The 18,285-nt window shown below is 30.4% G+C and overlaps 1 protein-coding gene across 1 annotated transcript in view; it reads right to left on the reverse strand.

Annotated features, from left to right (window-relative positions):
* The window catches only part of LOC105153230 (uncharacterized), a 340,152-nt gene that overhangs the window by 95,724 nt on the left and 226,143 nt on the right, over positions 1-18,285 (reverse strand). The gene's annotated exons all lie outside the window — the stretch shown is intronic.

Genomic DNA, 18,285 nt, shown 5'->3' on the forward strand with positions numbered 1-18,285 from the left:
TATAGTTTATAAAATTATAAAAAGTATGCTATAATCTCTTTAAGGAATGATCGTCGAGAAGTTATGATCTTATAGTTACTTTTTTTAAAATATAATCTAACAAACGAAGTAATCACTGGAAGTGCACAGCGATGATTACAATGGCAACATCAATGATTCACAGCGTTGAAATATTTCATTTAATGGCGCGTTTAAAACTCCACAAGAAGCGCCGAGAGGGCAAGTTGGCATTATTTAACCGTGATAATGGGGAATGTACCCCATTTCTTTCGACCACGTCGTAAAATTCATCCCTTGGGAAAGGAGAATACATAGCGCGTCATACGAAACAAGAAACAACATTCTAACTTTTTGTCTAATTCAGTCTTATAAAACTTGGAATTAAAGCTCGTCAAGTCTCGTTTCTCTTCCTTTCGTCTTTTGATCAAAATATATTTAACGAAAAAAGTTATTTTAAAGAATCTTTTAATTTTAACTACGTCCGTAAATTTTATTTAATCTTGAATATAAATGTAAATCGTAAAAAATTTGAATCAGCTTATCTAAAGAATTCTATATGTATGCGTAGATATGTAATAGTACATAAATACATGCAATAAATACTTAAAAAAAACTTACATTTATTTAAAAATTAAGTGAATTCAAAAATGAGTATAAAATCAATAAAAATAATCAAATGTATCATTTAAAATTAAAAAAAAAAACTTCAAAAGCTCTAGAAAAACTTATTAAAAAATTATTTGTCATTACTCAAAAATAAATACGTCATTAGTGCAATTATCCACCAATAATAACTCAATAATATGCAACAGACATTTAATGCATATGTAATAACGATTTAATGCATTGATGCAGCTAAAGTTTAATGCATTTATTGTCTTTTCATGCAAATTTTAAGTCGCATGAAATGAGCTTGAAGTGATTAAAATGACTAACAGAATCATAGTAAAACAGAAACTTGGCATATCTAGATTGTATTAAAACACAGAAGCCCATCCATGTTTTAAAATATGAAATTATTTGTATAAGTTTCTAAAAAATGTAATACAGTATTTATAAAAATATATATAAAAGCAACTATTAAATAAGGAAGAAATATTAATAATGACTTATTAGTCTGTAAAATTATCTATTGCATAATTAAGCAAATTATATACTGAATGATACTACGCAGACATATTATTTTTACATTACATCTTACACATTATATTTATATATTTCTGAAACACTATGTTATTATTAATGTTATTTACAAGAATGCAATTAATGTAATCCGGGCACAAGTTTTTGTTTCACTGTAATCCCATGATTGGTTTAAATAATCATAATAATACATTTTTTTAATAATAATAAAAACTTATTTAAAAAATACATTGTTATGTAATAATTTGTATATTTGAATAATCCTAAAAATATCCTAATAAAGTATTAGCCTGGAGTATAAATATATGTGTGCATAATTCTTATAATCTTTCATAATTGTTTTTAAATGAGCTAAATTTTGCAATAAAACTTTGGCACTTTTTAATGTTAATTGCAAAGAAACATGTTTTCTTTGAAATATATATATATATATATATATACACAATTTGCGACAAACTATACTTGCATGCAAAAACAAACGTTTCACGTGAGAAATGAGCTGATAATTCGACGCCATTGCAAGTCAGTTCTCGACCTCTCATTTTGCTGAGGCATCTTAAGCGCGTGTTGCGTATGTATACGTATATACATCTACATACATACAAGCACATTTCGTCGACACGACGCACTTGGAAACCTGTGCTTCCAAGGGAAACCGAAGCACTACCCTTAATGACTCCGACGACAACCTGCCGGCTCCGCACTTACCTCGCCACCCTTTATTTATAGACGCAGTCGAAAGGAGTAGAAGGGAGAAAAAGATCAAGCGAACTTGTGTCTAGAGGAAGATAGTCTTCGTGAACGTGGTCATTCGTTTCAGAAAATATATGGTACTCTGGATGTACGTCCATCCATGACATCCAATGCAAGGTACTAGAGCGATAGACACTATATTGATTCATAAAAATTTTCAATATCTCAATACACTCTATAATAAGGGACACGATGCTAGAAAAATGTAACGTATTCCTTGCAAAAAAAGAAATCGAGATAATTCTGGTAACTTTAAAAAAATATTTTGAAATTACAGAATTTATGAATAAAAATATTCCAGTTTGTTTATTATTAATAAAGTACTTCGCGTATAATATTAGTTAAAATAATGTTTTTATATGCATTTAATAATATTAATCTTTCTGACGTTAACTATTTATATTATTTGGACCCACTTAATTATATCCTTCCGGTGCTGGCGAGGGATTTATTGGGGATCCATTAAATTAAATTTCTTTGTTAAAAATGTAAAACAATTTTTTATGTTAAATCTACAATTGAATTATTCTTATTAAAATATATTCAACATTCATCTTTTTTTACACAAATTATTATTTGGTTCCCTGAAATAAATTAGTTAGCCTTTTAATTAACACAGATTAAATGGATCTTACAACACACTGAAAAAAAAATATAGTTAATTTTAATAAATATTTAGTTGAATAATGCCGACTAAATATTTATTAAATATAAAGATATATTTATTTGATACAAGAAATGTTAATTTGTGATTTAACAATCATTTTCTTTTACTGAATAAATATTTATTTACTGTAAGCAAAAATGTTTAATTAGCAGTAGTTTTTGAACTAAATATTTATTAAAATTGACTATTTTTTTCAGTGAATAGTAATTGTGATATAGATTTTTGTGTCAGCTCTCCCCCCCCCCTCTCTCTCTCCAGAGGATTAACATGAATTTTAACACAAGTTTGTAAGTACAGAAACGTTTGTCATTATTAATTTTTCTTAATTTTTGTGTTTTTTATATCAATACACGCAGCACAATGTACTCGTAATAATATATTTAATTTATATATTAAAAAATCATTTTCAATCTTAAATTAATCAATCCTTGGGCGGCACTTTAGTCTTAATTAATCAATTATCTAAAGCGCCGGGCATTAATCTTCTCCAATAACATCGCGTCGATGCGGAAGCGACAGGGTCGAAACTCTGGCAATTGAAAGATTAGTCATGTTGTTTCTATCGGTTCTATGCAAAGGAAACGAGAGAAAGATATACCTAAAGAAAAAGAGAAAGCATTGTGGAGAAAACAGAGTCGACCAGCACTTTCATGCGATCGGTTATCTTTTCATCATTCCTTGTTAAATGTCAAGTCATTTTGCTATTACGAGCCGATTCCACTAATGAACATTGCACAATCACCCAAGTCAACATATGAATGCATTTTCGCAAAACGTGTGATGAGTCAGGCGAGCCATTTTATCGCGTGTCACGAGAATACAAGGATTACGTAATGTAAGTAGAAGAAAATACAAAAATAGAAAATACATACACACGTATCTATAAGTCGGTTATTTAATCTCACAGATACACAGGTATAATGTATATTACAAATATAAATATATTATATTATTATTATGTGCATCTCATTAACATAAGAACAAATTATGTAGATCACAGTGATGTTTAAGCTGCAATTCATCGGGCTGCATACTGCTCTCTGTGAATTTTTTGCAGTCCCGCTTTTCAGCCAAAAACATAAAATCATATTTTATTTTATTTTACACAAATAAAATAAATATTACGTGACCTAAAAGATTTTATCTATTTCTGAAAATCTTCTAAACATGACTCTTGAAAAAGAGTTATGGTGTAAATTATTACAAATTCGAAAAATTTCTATTTGTTTAAGTAAGATCATACGAAATCATGTCGGTATTCCAAATATTAAATTCAACTTCTTAATTTTATTTTAATTAAAGTACTGAAGACAAAGTAATCCAATTTCAGTATGCCAATATGACTATAAAATGATATATGAATTGAGAAAGTTACATACAATTAATATTATTTCGATTACCGAAGAGCATCAAAATATTAATTCTTCATTATCGCTGATAAAAAATGCGCAATACGACTTCGCGAGTCTCAAGATGCCATACCGTTATCGCCAGCATTGTTATCACTCGTTGTTATCACCATCGCGTTTTCATCGACATGGAAAACATGCACTCTCAAGTCCTCTCATTAAAAACGCGCGCTAGATCCGGGGGTATTACGACGAGCGATTCGTGGTAACGAGTGATTTACGATCGTACTTCCCGCGGGCAGGAAATTCGTTAGGGCAATCTCTGGGATTCGAGAGATGGGCTACCGCACGCACCGCATTACAACCCCGAAGATAATGTTAACGAGTCCGTCGGAGATGAACGAGCGTTCTAGCCTGTGTCCGGCTCCTCCTTAATAACCGCATGCCGTGACTTCCCTTCAAGCTTTTCGATAAAATACAATAGATACGTCTTGTATTCCGTATATAAAGAAAATGTTTTGCGATTTTGCTTATCAATTTTTTAACAGATTTTTTCAAAACTGATCTTTTCATTATAAAATTATCGATATTAATAAAAAATCGTTATTAAGTGATAAATTTCCTTCTGGCTGCAATTAATCATGCAGGGGTAAATGTTGCATATTTGTAACGTTCATTTAAAAATTAAAAAATTATAAAAATTATAAAATAATTTTTTTTTTCAAGATGATGATATTTCTAAAAGGTTAATTAGAAATGTAAGGACTTTACACAGAGAAAAAATTTGCTATAAACACAAAAAGGATTACTAAATTTAATTGTCAAATTTGCTGTTTATAGTAAACAAATTTGCATATTTGACAAATATTTTTGTAGGAAGTATAACAAAAATAAGTTACTGCAAATAATTTTACAATCCTTATATTTGTAAATAGAATTTTGCAAAAGATGGTATTCATGGCAAAAGATTGGTATTCATAGCAAATTTTTTTCTTTCTGTATTTTTATAAACAGTGAAAAACTACAGTTTAAATAATCATTGTAGCTGCATGTCACGTATATCTAGAGACATGAGTTATTTCTATTTCTAATTGTAGGTACAATATTCACAGCAAATAATTGAATCTTCGACTATTATGTACATTGTTTTTCTCATTATGATAAAGAAAATGATAGATATAAGCTGCGATATATTAAGTTCTATTCTTACATAATATTTCAAATGCGAAAAATATCCTTTAGCTAAAAGATCGTGAGACAAATATCACTGAAAGCACTCGATTATGAAAGCAAAAGAGAAAAAATGAATTCGTCGAGAAATTTATCCTCGCTAAATTCAGTTGTGGCATTATACTTAAAAAAATTGCTTTTTCTTAATTTAATTTATTGCTTGTTCTTTTTTAATTTCTTATATTTTGCCGTAGATCCATAAATTATAAACATTATTTACAAACTATACATCTTACGAGAATTATCTTTCCAGTATTGATATGGAATTTCATAGCCTTCTGTTAGATGTAGGTTTCGTCTACATTAATAGTTATCAAGTTAAGCCAGAGTCGAAGCTAACCGATTTCTGCAAATTGCGAGGTAAGATAGCAAATAGCTGATGAAGCCTTCCCAACTAATATATACTAATTTTAAGCAAATTTGACTTTATAGAAAGAGAGTGATATATTTCTTTATAGAAAGAAATACATTTGAAAGCAATTAGAAATATATAAGTAATTAGAAATATATTTAAAGATATAGACCTATTCAGAATCAAAGTATTTCGTTTTATAAAAAAAAAGTATATCATTTTATTTAATGTTATTTATATCGTACACCGTAATTTACAATCATTCTTTTATTTTCAATTACTTATAACAACTACCAGAGAAACAGCGCCACACATAGATATATACTTCTCGAGATCTATTCTGTGGTATCTGTAATTCAAAGAAATGGCGACAGTTCTGGAACACATTCAATGCGCATTCAATGTATCTGGAAAGTATACTAAATTCAGTTCCGGGAATAGTACCACAATACTATGGATCTAAAAAGTAAGTCAGTGGTAAGGTGCTTCACCGATAACATGCAGTTTACCAGTATTCGTCGGATCAGTTTTCGGGAAGCCGCGCGTAGCTCGAATGTGAGCTGTTTTGTTGCTAACTAACCTAGTTTAACCAGCACGTAAATTGTTGAGTAAGTAGCACAAATCGTTATCCGACGTGCGTCCCTGTATCGCCTGGATGGACGCTGTGATGTTACGAGGCCTGACAGAGATTTATTGCATCTGCTGGTATGAAGTCGCCGATCCACGCGGCACTAAAACGGAAATGCAAGTGTAAACGTCATCAGCGGACGCGGAAATGGCAGCGGTGAGCGTCGATGCGTAGAAGCTCAGAATTCCGATGAAAAATAGAACGAAAATAGACTCATGCTATCATGTGCCCTCTAAAAAATGTAACTCGGTTTTTTTTTCTCGGGAAAAAGAATACAAATTTACAAACCTTTTTTTTATTTTTGTATTTCAGATTGGAACTTTTGTGATTTTTGGAAAATTGTCTATTTCAAAATAGATTTCTAAAGATTTCTATGAAAAAGAAAAAGAAAAAGAATTGTTTAAATTTATCGGGATCATTTTTTCAATATTCTCTTATTACATTCCATATATTCGTTACACTTTTTTTTTCGGAAAAACAGCGGACGGACAGAAATCCATTATTCATAGGTATTTCACGCAAACCCGTTTTCTTTTGTTGTTTTAAAGAACCGACAACATAATGGACAAACAGCTCGCACAGCGTGGCGCCCGATGGAGCGCACGATATTTATTAATGCAACAGAGAATTATGTGCGACGAACAATTGTAATTTATTGACCAGCAGCACGGCCAGGCGCGAAAACTGCAATTGCAATTTTGCACAGCACGATGCATCGCACGTCGCACGCATTATTTAAAATATACGACGCGCAGACAACTGGTTCGGAATAATGACAAATATATTATTAGACCATGCGCGAAATGATGCAGGACGCGAATAGAACAGCCATTACGACAGCCGATGTAATTAATTCGTATGTAATCTCACGCGTGCGAGTGTTCCTTCGTACACGACCGATTTAAAAAGTCATTTCCCTGTCACGAATATTCTACCTATTTATTTATTCCATCCATTCGATAGGATTCATACAAATTGCGAGATTTAAACAAAATATTTTTATATAATATAAGAAAAGCGTAATAGAAAATTAAAAAATGACGCAATAAAATCATTACTGTAGTTAAAAAATAATTATAAAATAATTAAGATAAATAATCATATTACGGTCAAAGCAGATCTTACAATTAATGCTTAAGTACAATATTTCGGTATGAACTTATATATCTATCCAATTCTGCAAATCGCGTGCCAATCTTTTTCAGTTTTGAAACGCAATCATAAATTCAAAACTAGAATAATAATGTTACATATTAAAATAAACACAATAATATAGATGCTAATAAGCATTTTAGAAAAATATTTTGATATAAATTATTTACAGTTCTTAAGACGTTTATTAACATCAATATTATTAAATTAAAAACTGGAAGTGTTTAAGCAACATATAAGATCCGCTTTGACCGAAAAAATAGGATTATTCCTTTTAATTGATTTATTTTCGACTCAATTTCAAATTACAGTTTTTAATTAAAATAAAAGTTATTAAATATATACACGTGGAAAAATTAGATGATATATTATGTGAAAACATAATAATTATACGAATAAATAAATATAAAATGCAATTATAATATATATGATATTTATACAGAATGCACTCCGTTACAATATATCCGTAGATAATGAAATAAATGTAATAAAATTTATGTTTAAAAATGTATATTGCAAAACTATTAAAATTTATATTAGAGCGGTGTAATTATAGAAAGATCATAAACAGTATTTAATAAAATAATTCTATATTAGATTTATTTTGTACGTTTCTGTAAAAAAAATCTCGAACGTTTTCTCTTTTATATTCAATATAATTTAGAGTCATCGTGGAAAATCATAACTTTTGTCTGTCGAGAAGAATAAACAAAATTACTTAATAAATTCGATATCGAAAAACGGAAATTCGAATCACAATTTCTGATTGTCGGTATTATACACCAATGTGGCGCGCTTTTCCTTCCAGAACATGATGAGAACGTTACTAATTTGATTAAGTTCATCGCCTCTGGTACCCCTTTCGCTTTTCCTTGCCAACACAATACGACCGCATGAATACTCCAGCAAGTATGTATGTGTATTCACGTACGTGTACGCGTTAATGTAACATCGTATGTGATTTTCTGGCGAACCACGCCACCCCGAAGTATCGAAGCGTGGAGGCCGCTTTTCGACTAAAGGGAATGCCATCGTTGTTGCAGGTGCGCGACATCACCCGGCGAAGTTTCGACGCGTGTTGACCCGGCGGGGATGCGCACGAAGGGCACAATAATTCCCCGGCGACGGCTCCGCCGTCCCATTCCCATCGGAAGTGGAACGCGCATCCGTTCTCTTGCCGATAGCCCGACCCCTCGTTAAGATGTTTCTCTCGCCCCTTCTCGAAATTCGCGGAGGTCGCAACCATAAATTTTCCAAAATTTCGCCGGCACCGAGTATCCCCTCACCCCTTTGCACCCCATCCTCCTTGCGATGTTGCCTCTTGCGCGTAGTTAACATCCGATTATCGCTAGTGGAAAACACAGCAATTGATACAGACTTCCGAAGAAACTTGCGACTGTATCACTTAAATTGTCCTCCACGATAGAATGATAAAGAGATTCTTGTATATTTTAAGTCGCTTATAAAGTTAAATACGGTTCTTCGAAAAGTTCCTCCTAATCACATATCTCTGCCGGTAATTAATTAAATTAAATGGATAATAAATTTAAAGTTAAACACAACGAAACGATTTATTTCATAAATGCTAAATTAATATAATTCATAAAAACTAAATTATATTCAATTCATAAAATAAGAATATAATAAAACGAACTAATTGTAAGATATATTTGTCGAATTGTAATTAAATTAAATATAAAATATCCAAATATAAAACAAAGCTTGAGAATAATTTGATTCATAAATGCTAAATTATACTCAATTTATAAGAATATAAATATATGAAGAAACTAATTTTAGACACATTTATCAGATCATAATCAAAAAAATATGAAATAGATGATACAAATAAAACGTGTCTTACAATTAGTTTCACTTGAAAATCATTTAAAAATAATTTATTAATTGGATTATTTCAAATGATTTATCATCAATGATTTATTATTGGATTATTTCAAATGATTTATCATAGATTTAAGGATTTATCATCTTTAAAAATTATTTAATTCATAAATTATATTGAATTCATAAGATAAGAATATAATGAATAATTTTGAGACACGTTCCCGTATTTTAACCGAAGACAAAAGCCGTCTACGATACTAGAAACGAAATGGTTAAGTTCAGAGCTTGGCGCACTTCTGTACAGTCGACGAATAGAACTTGTGAAAATGCGTATTGTAGATTCCGCATGCGATTATAATCTTCACGAATTACGAAGCAGTTTCTCCTCGTATTATCTTCTATCGGACTGACCGTCTCGACGATGGAACAAGGCGACGGCAGAGGCGAGTAAACTTAATTAATAGAATAAATTTAGCGAGGACCGTAATCTCGCCAACATTTACCTTCTTGCAGCGCGAATGCAAGGAGGTTCAGAAAGCGGTAACACAGGACCAGAGCTACGACGAGCAAATGTGGAATTCCGAGGGTGATTTACGTGAGTGGCCACGATCACGACTAACGAGAGCCAATGTCAGCTATACTTTCACTTGAAAATTCCGACGAATGGCGTGAGAAAAAAACGATAAAGCCGCAAGGTCGACGTCGAGATAGGAACTACTTCCGGTGCTCTCTTTAATTGCGCGAGCCTGTGGCGAAAATGAGTGACACTAGCGAGGCTAATGCATTCTGCGAAGTTTCCTCAAGTAGACCATCGTGGCTGACGCTCAGCGAGACCGTTTTTTGTAATTAAAAAATTCTCAAATGTCTTGCGAAAAATTCATGCTATAAAAATATTTGTCTGATTTATCACAGAGATAAATATTAAGAAAATTTAGTTTTATTCACCATCCAGAATATTTTTGTGTCGTTAATTTATCCAATTAATAATTCAGTCACGAATAAACAATTTCATCGTTACTGAGTGTTTTCAAGTTTTAAACAATAAAAGTAAATCAATCAAGTTAAGTCGTAGATCACATTCAGATCAGTAGTTATACATAACGATCCATTTAATTTTTACATTTAAATTTAATAATATTTTTCCTATTCAACTAATTTTATCTTTCATTTTATATTTCATTAAATTGACAAATTAAATTGACACAAAACTATTTTTATTTAATATATCGATTTTCATTTAATATTATAAATGGATAAGTTATAAAACATTCACTCTTAAAAAAACTATGTAAGAAGTTTAATTGTTGCCGCTTTTTCATGATGCTAATTAATTCTTTCGCTTAATTATCTTCATGCTGTGAGAGTAACTGTCAATTATTATATGTATTACATGGATTACTGATATTTCAATCACTATTCTAAAAATTCCATACTTGAATGAAGATTTGGTATCTCATAAAGACATTCCCCAAAGCGTGTCACGGACGAAGTAGAGTTGAGAAAAGTAATTCGTTATTTATAACGAGGTTATAAAGTTAATTACTTTTTGCAATAATTGTAAACTTTATTCCTGTTTTAGTAATAATTATTAAATTTATTCTTGTTTTTTCATTTGTAACTTAACTTACATCTTTTTTATAACCAATAATTAATTTAATAGTTATTTTTATAATTACTTTACAATCATTTTTTTCAACATATAAGCTGATCAAAATGAAGTGTTCAATGAACAATGATTTCTTGTAATTGAATATATCTTTATCTTTAATAAATATTGTATTCTGTAAAAATTATATGTATTAAGAATTAAGCTAAGATCTTTTCAGTATGTGAACGCATATTAATCTCACAATTTTTTGGTTCCAAGTGTATATATTAATTTATTATAAATAATGTAGTGTATATAATTAAATGTTTAATGTAATAAATAAAATAATTTAGTATTAATGTATGTATTAGAAATGTATGGGGTTCTTGTATTTAAAATAGTAATGCGAAAAATTACAAAAAACTAATAGAAAGGAAACTGAAAAGTAACGACGTGACACAAAATTCGTTATGTAATTACATAAGAATACATGATTAATTCCATAATTAGCAAATAATAAATAATAAAGTACTTATACTTCATCTAGTCGCTCCCCAGTTGCTCGATACCAAACCTCTTCTTTCTCTCTTGTTCCTTCGTCACTGCGTGGCATTCATACAATATTTACTCACGAAAATACTGTTAATTTCATTCGCATGCGCACTAATTTTCAAAAGACGACAATCTGTCCATTTACAATGTTTTGTTATAATCAAAAGTTTAAAAAAATGACTATTTTATCTTATCCAAATCCGATCAGATTCAAATTTAAATAAATATAATTTAGAAAATACGTATTATTATTGATAAATGTCATAAAAAATTTATAATTTTCATCGAGTATTATAGTTTTAATTTTAAATGAATAAATTACATGAAATATCTATTTTGAGAAATAACTTCAATAAATTCGCGAGTCTTTTTGTATTTTAATTGTAGAATTTAGCGACAGATTGCTCATATCATTCATGGGGAATGATTTCGTTTTTTTTTTCTGGATACTTGATCGCGTTTTAAAAAGTAATACATTATATGGAACTCGTCTAGTAATGCAAATTTTGAAAAGTAACACATTATATGGAACTCTCGTTGTATGCTGCTCGTCCGATTCCTACCGTGCGAATGACAACAGGATTGCAAACACGACACACAGCATGTTATACACCGCAAAAGAACAGGCACTGAGAATGTTATACTGGCCAATTTATTGTTACCACGAAATATTTTTTATAAAATTCTTTTCCTCGCATATCGAATTAATTATTTAATTAAACGGTTGATACATTGCTGCTTTCTGTTACTTAAATTATCCTTATTATTTAATTTATCTTAAATCTGGCATTGTATTTTAAATTTTTCATCGATTTATATGCCCATAATTTTCGGTTTGTTAAGATGAGAAAATTATTATGATTTTAATTAATTATATAATTATTACTACAGAATTATTATTATAATCATTGTACATGCAATACTAATATCCAAATCCAAAAATTATTAAACAGAATTAACAAAATAATTGACAATCTTTAATATCGCGATGCAATTTAAAAGTCCCATCAATCGCTTTTATTTCTATTTCTATGAGAAAAGAAATATTAATTTTGTAACATCATAATTCAATAATTTCACAACATTATTTCGTTATAATGATGTTATACCGCCGTCGACTGTTATGAAATGTTAGTATTGGTTCGGGTCAATCAATCGCGCGGGCTACCGCAAATATTTGAGCGAATATTCACAAGGAACGATCGCATTCTGAGGAACGACAGTGGCAATGTATGGAACGGCACGCACCGCTTCTCACTCGTTCGAGGTATACCGTATCAATGGCACGACGACCTTGTTTACTGTAACGGCACGCAGAGTACATTGTAAAAACAGAAACGAAGCATCGCGCGTTACAGCCAACCCTGTGATTCATAAGAAATTAAATTGATATCCATTGATTTTTCGGACCGTTTGATTTAATATCGACTTATATTATACATTTTCTATTAATCTTCGAAAAAGATTCAATGTTTTATCAATGTTAATAAAATATTGATTTTCTTTCAAAAATCAATAGAAAATCTAGTAGGAATCAAATCAAACAGTCCTAAAGGTCAATCTACTTTAAATTGATCTCTGATCCCGGGAAGAAATATTTAATACTATTTATATTTAAAATATATGCATACTGAATATTACATTTTTGTAATACCTGTATTTCTGAATTCGATGCTGATCATTATTAGCACATTAAAACTTATGTTTCCTTAAAGAATGAAAACGTATCTTTCCTTTTTTAAGACTGGAAAAATATTTGTTCGAATTAATTAATTTGATTATCATTTTATATCATTGTTTCCCAAATTTTTACGTCCCAAGAGATGAAATTGTGTTAAATCAAAAATTGTTTTTTTTTTTATAAATAAATAAAATTAAATTGATGCGAAAAATGTAACGATTCATAGTCTTGATTTATTAAAATCATACAATTTTATTCCTCTCTTGAAATATAAAAACTTCTGGTGAAATATAATAAATTAATTTTCATTTCTCAAATAAAGCAAACAGAAATTTTATTGTTCGAAATTAGATTTAAAGTTAGATGTTACAGATATTAATTTTTTTTAAAACATAGTAGCTAACTATTCTAGCTTTTATTTTTTTTAAATGAATTAAAATTTCTAGATATATAGCAATTAAAATTATATTAATAATTACATTGTCGACGTTTAATTGCTAATGTACTTACATCATACACGAAACCAAAGCGATAATTAATATAATTACTAAAATAACCAATAAATAAATGCAACAATGTACGTACATATTTAAATAAATACATACGATTAAATACTTTTATCGAACAGTGGCTAAAAGTTCCTTTTATGCATTACTTGAATAATAGAAGCTAAAATAAGACAGTTACTGTTAATGCTAAGCTTGTGATGAGAATGTAACTTAAAACGAAAGACCGATTGTTTCTCTTTGTCATCAAACATATTCGAGTTGCAAACCAGTTTGCAAAAGGTGATAGAAAGCGGTATGACGGGTCTCTCGATTACCACGGAATGAGAAGAGTGAAAATTATTAAAACCATCAAAGATTACACGATACCCTCTGAACTCGACATTACGACGACGACCAAGTACGCCGGGGGGATCAATTCTTTGCAACGACGAGAAAGTACGACTTTATTTATCACACAGAGTAACAACTTCCGCAATTTTTCCACGTATATTCGTCTTCTTTCGCTTTTCCTTTCAGCGTTTAAATCCACACGTACAACGTAAAAGTATTGAATCGACATTTATATATTTCCAAATTAATATGATAAGCGATAAGATAATAAACGATAAAAAATAATTATGTACATAAATGTTCAATTTAATATGAAAATATACACTTTATAGAATAAAATCCCTTTTATTTGCATGTGAAATGAGTTATAATTTTGAGTATATTCGAGACATAAATGGTTACAGATATAACGATCACAGACATAAAGAATAAAATTTTGTTTCGAAATTTACCATATAAATGAAAATGAAATATATGAGACGTTGGAAACATCGATCGACAAAATAATCGCATAAAATTGATCGGACTAAACCAGCACAGTATCAAGTTCGTAACAGCGGTATAAAAAACACAGAGCATATTATATACCGAAGAAATGTCTTGTTTTCCTGAGCGATACCAGGCGATAGACAAGAAAGTGGATTTTATCTTTATGATACGCCAAGCACATAAAGCATCTCGGAAAGATGTCGTTACAGAGAAAGAATGTTCTTTTCCGCCAGATACTTTGCGTACTCAACGCGCACTCGCTTCTTTATTCATTATTTCATTCGCGATAGCACCATTTTCCTTCGCGTTAGTACCTTATCCCGATCCTCGCGCACAAATTACACGCTCGGGTGATATCTCTCTTATTATTCGCTTCACCATGTTTATATGCCTTACAATACTGTCATCGTGAAGAAAAGAAAAAGAGTTCGGCATTGCATGCATCAACTACTTCGCCCTTCTATGTGGATTGTACTATTAAACCGGGTAAGGGCCATGTAAAAGTTTTGCGAATCTTGAAACTTTACGTTCGTATTTACGTCATACATATACATGTATGAATACATATATATGCGATGAGAAAAATACTTCCATTAACCGGATGCCAAAATCTGTAAGACAATTACTGACGCTGCGTCCGCAAGACCCATTTAATTTATATTAATTAAAAAGCACTAATTAATTTCAAATCAAAATGACATTTAAAAAAATAAATACTGATACTTATATATTTTAATAAAAGTAATTCATATTTGCAGATGTAACATAAAGAAAATTGAACTTGTTTGACATTTTTTACAAAAAGATTTCTAATTACGTTGCACTAATAGCCACCATCATTTCTAGAAAGTTAATCATATTCAAGTTTTTTAATGTCTGTGAAACGCGAGAAAGCTATACAATTTTTAATTAAGTCTTATTTATTAATTAAGATTTCAAGAAGTCTCAAGTAAACACTGTAAAAAATAAAATGTTAATTTTAATTTAAAGACGTTTAATGTAAATGATTATCTGATATTATAAATACTCTTTAAAAAATTAACATATAAATAAAATTTTATCATATAAAATATTTTAAATAAAAAATTGTTATGTATTATATATGTATATTTATAAGTTTTAATGACAATAGTCATAATTTACCTATAAATGATGAATGATTGAACTGGACATTTTCATACCTTTTTATCTGTGTCATTTACCTACATATAAAAATTGCTATAATTTTTATAATCTACAAACTGTCACTCACATTAAGAAATATCAGTGATCATTGATTTCGTTCACAATGTAACATGGGAAAGTACTATTTTTATGGCGTCGCATGATATTCCCGCGTGACCCACCGTCTTTACTCCTTTATTTGCTATAACTCAAGTCACGAGAAGAAAAAAAATTGGCGACGAGGGAGGAAGAAGCGAAAGAGTGTTCGCGTAGGAAGGCCTTTCCCAAAGTGATTTATTTAGTTTGGAGGGCGCGAGCATACGCGTTCCCATTCAAACTTGGCGATTTTTGCCTCTGTTAATCTGAAGAAGCACAAGCGTTTAACGCTCGCCAAGATGTTATTAATCACTCAGGTGGAAGCAAGGGCTCTGTTTAACGCTGACTTTTACACGAGCTTCCCCGTGGGCGATCTCAAGAAGAGATGCATCGCGTTGCAGTCGACGTTGCATTAGGCTCGCTGGACTCAATCCGAATAGCGAATAATACGTTATATAATAAATTTTATTTGAAGACTATTAAAGCGGTGCGAACATACAATTTAAAGCTTCCTCCCTTTCTGCACGCTTTAACTCGGTACCGTAATTTAATTAACTTCCAGAAAATAGAAGCTAAATGGCACGTTGGTGTAAATTGATTATTTTTGTATGTGTGGCGGTATTATTCTGATAAATTACAAGCCCGTAATGTGCCGTTATTAATCATTCGCCATCGCAAAAGGAAAATACGGAGAGGGAGGAGAGGAAGTAACATAAAATGGAAGTAAAGTGGCTGTTTAACGTCGGCTTATACGCACTGACATTTGCAGCAACTGTGAGATATCTAAGAAGTATTATATTAATATTCCTGTTACTTTATAATAAATTCATTATGATATTAATTAACATTATATGCAAGAATAACAAAAATAATCGAGAATCCAATTCCGATTAAATGACATTAACAATTTTTATATAATCTAAATAAAAATTGAAGTATCTCAAATAAGTTACAAAAATAAACAATAATAAGCTTACAGTTCAACTAAACTCATCATGTTTTACTCATAAAATTTGATTAATTAAGTTATTAAACTTACATATCACTCTCTTACTTCAAAAACACAATTGAAAAAATTAAGTAAACCAAAAGAGGAAAAACATTATTTTTTAAAAACTCGACAGAAAATTATTGACTAATCAAATAACATTGGCAAACAAAAATATTCTTAACTTATCATGATCATGTCATTTTTATCATTTTTGTTTCACAACTTTTAAAATATTCTTTTTTGATACATTACTTTAAATAGCGTCATTACGGTCTGAATGTTAAGATGTTGAACTATTATATATATTCATTTAAATTAATTTCAGAATTATAATCGCGTGCCGATATGATTGTCGGATTTTCTACGCAATCAATCTGAGATATTAATAATCCTCCCCCCAAATTTCCCAAATTTAATCTTAAAAAAATTATAATAATATTATTCTTATTCTTTTTTGAATTGTAACGATTTTGACGTTTTTTTTTTATGAAATAAGTTCATATGAATTAAATTAATTCATTTTTGATAAAGTAATTTTTATCTAACTTATTCATGATAATAATTCGAAAATCTTTTTAATTGTGTCATGTATAAAATAAGGAATCGATATGTACCATATACATACGTTAAGGAAAGAGACTACATTGTGCAGTAACGAAGTATTAAATTGACTGCTTCGAAAAATCTCGAAAGTCAATTATAAACGGATGGAATCGCAAATAGAAACTTTACCGCAGCGATAAATTGCATTTGAAATCTCACTTGACCTAGATATCAAATCTCTAAATACGAAAGGCCGAACTAAAAAGGTGTAATTAGAATTCATGTAGGCGATCATACCTACGAGAACGTAACTCGAATGAGAATTCACTGGAGCGCGGGCAATAAATAACTGGCATGGCGGATGAAAGGATTGATTGAAGTTAATTTAAACGTCGTCCACCACCGGCGCGATTCGTTCCGATTGACGTGGACTCGAATGGGCAGCCTTAATTTATATGGAAAAGAACGTATACAGAGGACGCGTGTGACGGTATTTTCCTTCATCCATACATTCTTTATAGCGGGGAGAATCGATCTTCATTCACGAAGAGTTTCCTAATGTATGTAATTTTTACTTTTTCATGTTTACTGCTACCTTAACTTAATAGCTTTTTAATTTTAAACTAAATTATATGTACAAGTAATTTCAATTGAAAGTTGATAACATTTTCAATCATTTAAGGTCTACTCCGATATTTTTTTTAAGTGACTATATGCTCCAAGCTGATCGAAATTCATAGATGAAAAGAAACCCAGCGACACCTTGTCGTATGTACACATCTTTTTTGAATGCAAATTCTCTTAGTAGAGTTTTTTTTTGCATTATGAGGTGTGGACATATCTCGATATTTCACCAAATCGATTTGCATCTCGTCACGCGAATATTTATTTCTGTGTTATATTTCTTCTTTTCCTCCCCGTATTTATGGGGTGCTTTCTCTTTACCGCTCCCTCCATTTCCGCTCCGTTTTGCGACGTAATACCATTTTGACGTATCGAACGCTAAACATCTCGTCGAATTAAATAACAAATACAATGCATAAAGTTGAATATTTGATTTGTAAATGATAAAAAACGTGTCATGCCGCAATGCACGGATTTTATTTGTCCACATAATTAATTTGCTTATCTTGTTGTTTGTTATCGTCATTACATATTGAACAATACGTAGTTTCTTGTAGTTTGCAAACTCATTCATACTGTATTCAAATTACAGAACTTTG

This window comes from Acromyrmex echinatior, chromosome 4, assembly GCF_024713525.1.
Source record: "Acromyrmex echinatior isolate Ae372 chromosome 4, ASM2471352v2, whole genome shotgun sequence".
NCBI classification, from domain to species: Eukaryota; Metazoa; Arthropoda; class Insecta; order Hymenoptera; family Formicidae; genus Acromyrmex; species Acromyrmex echinatior.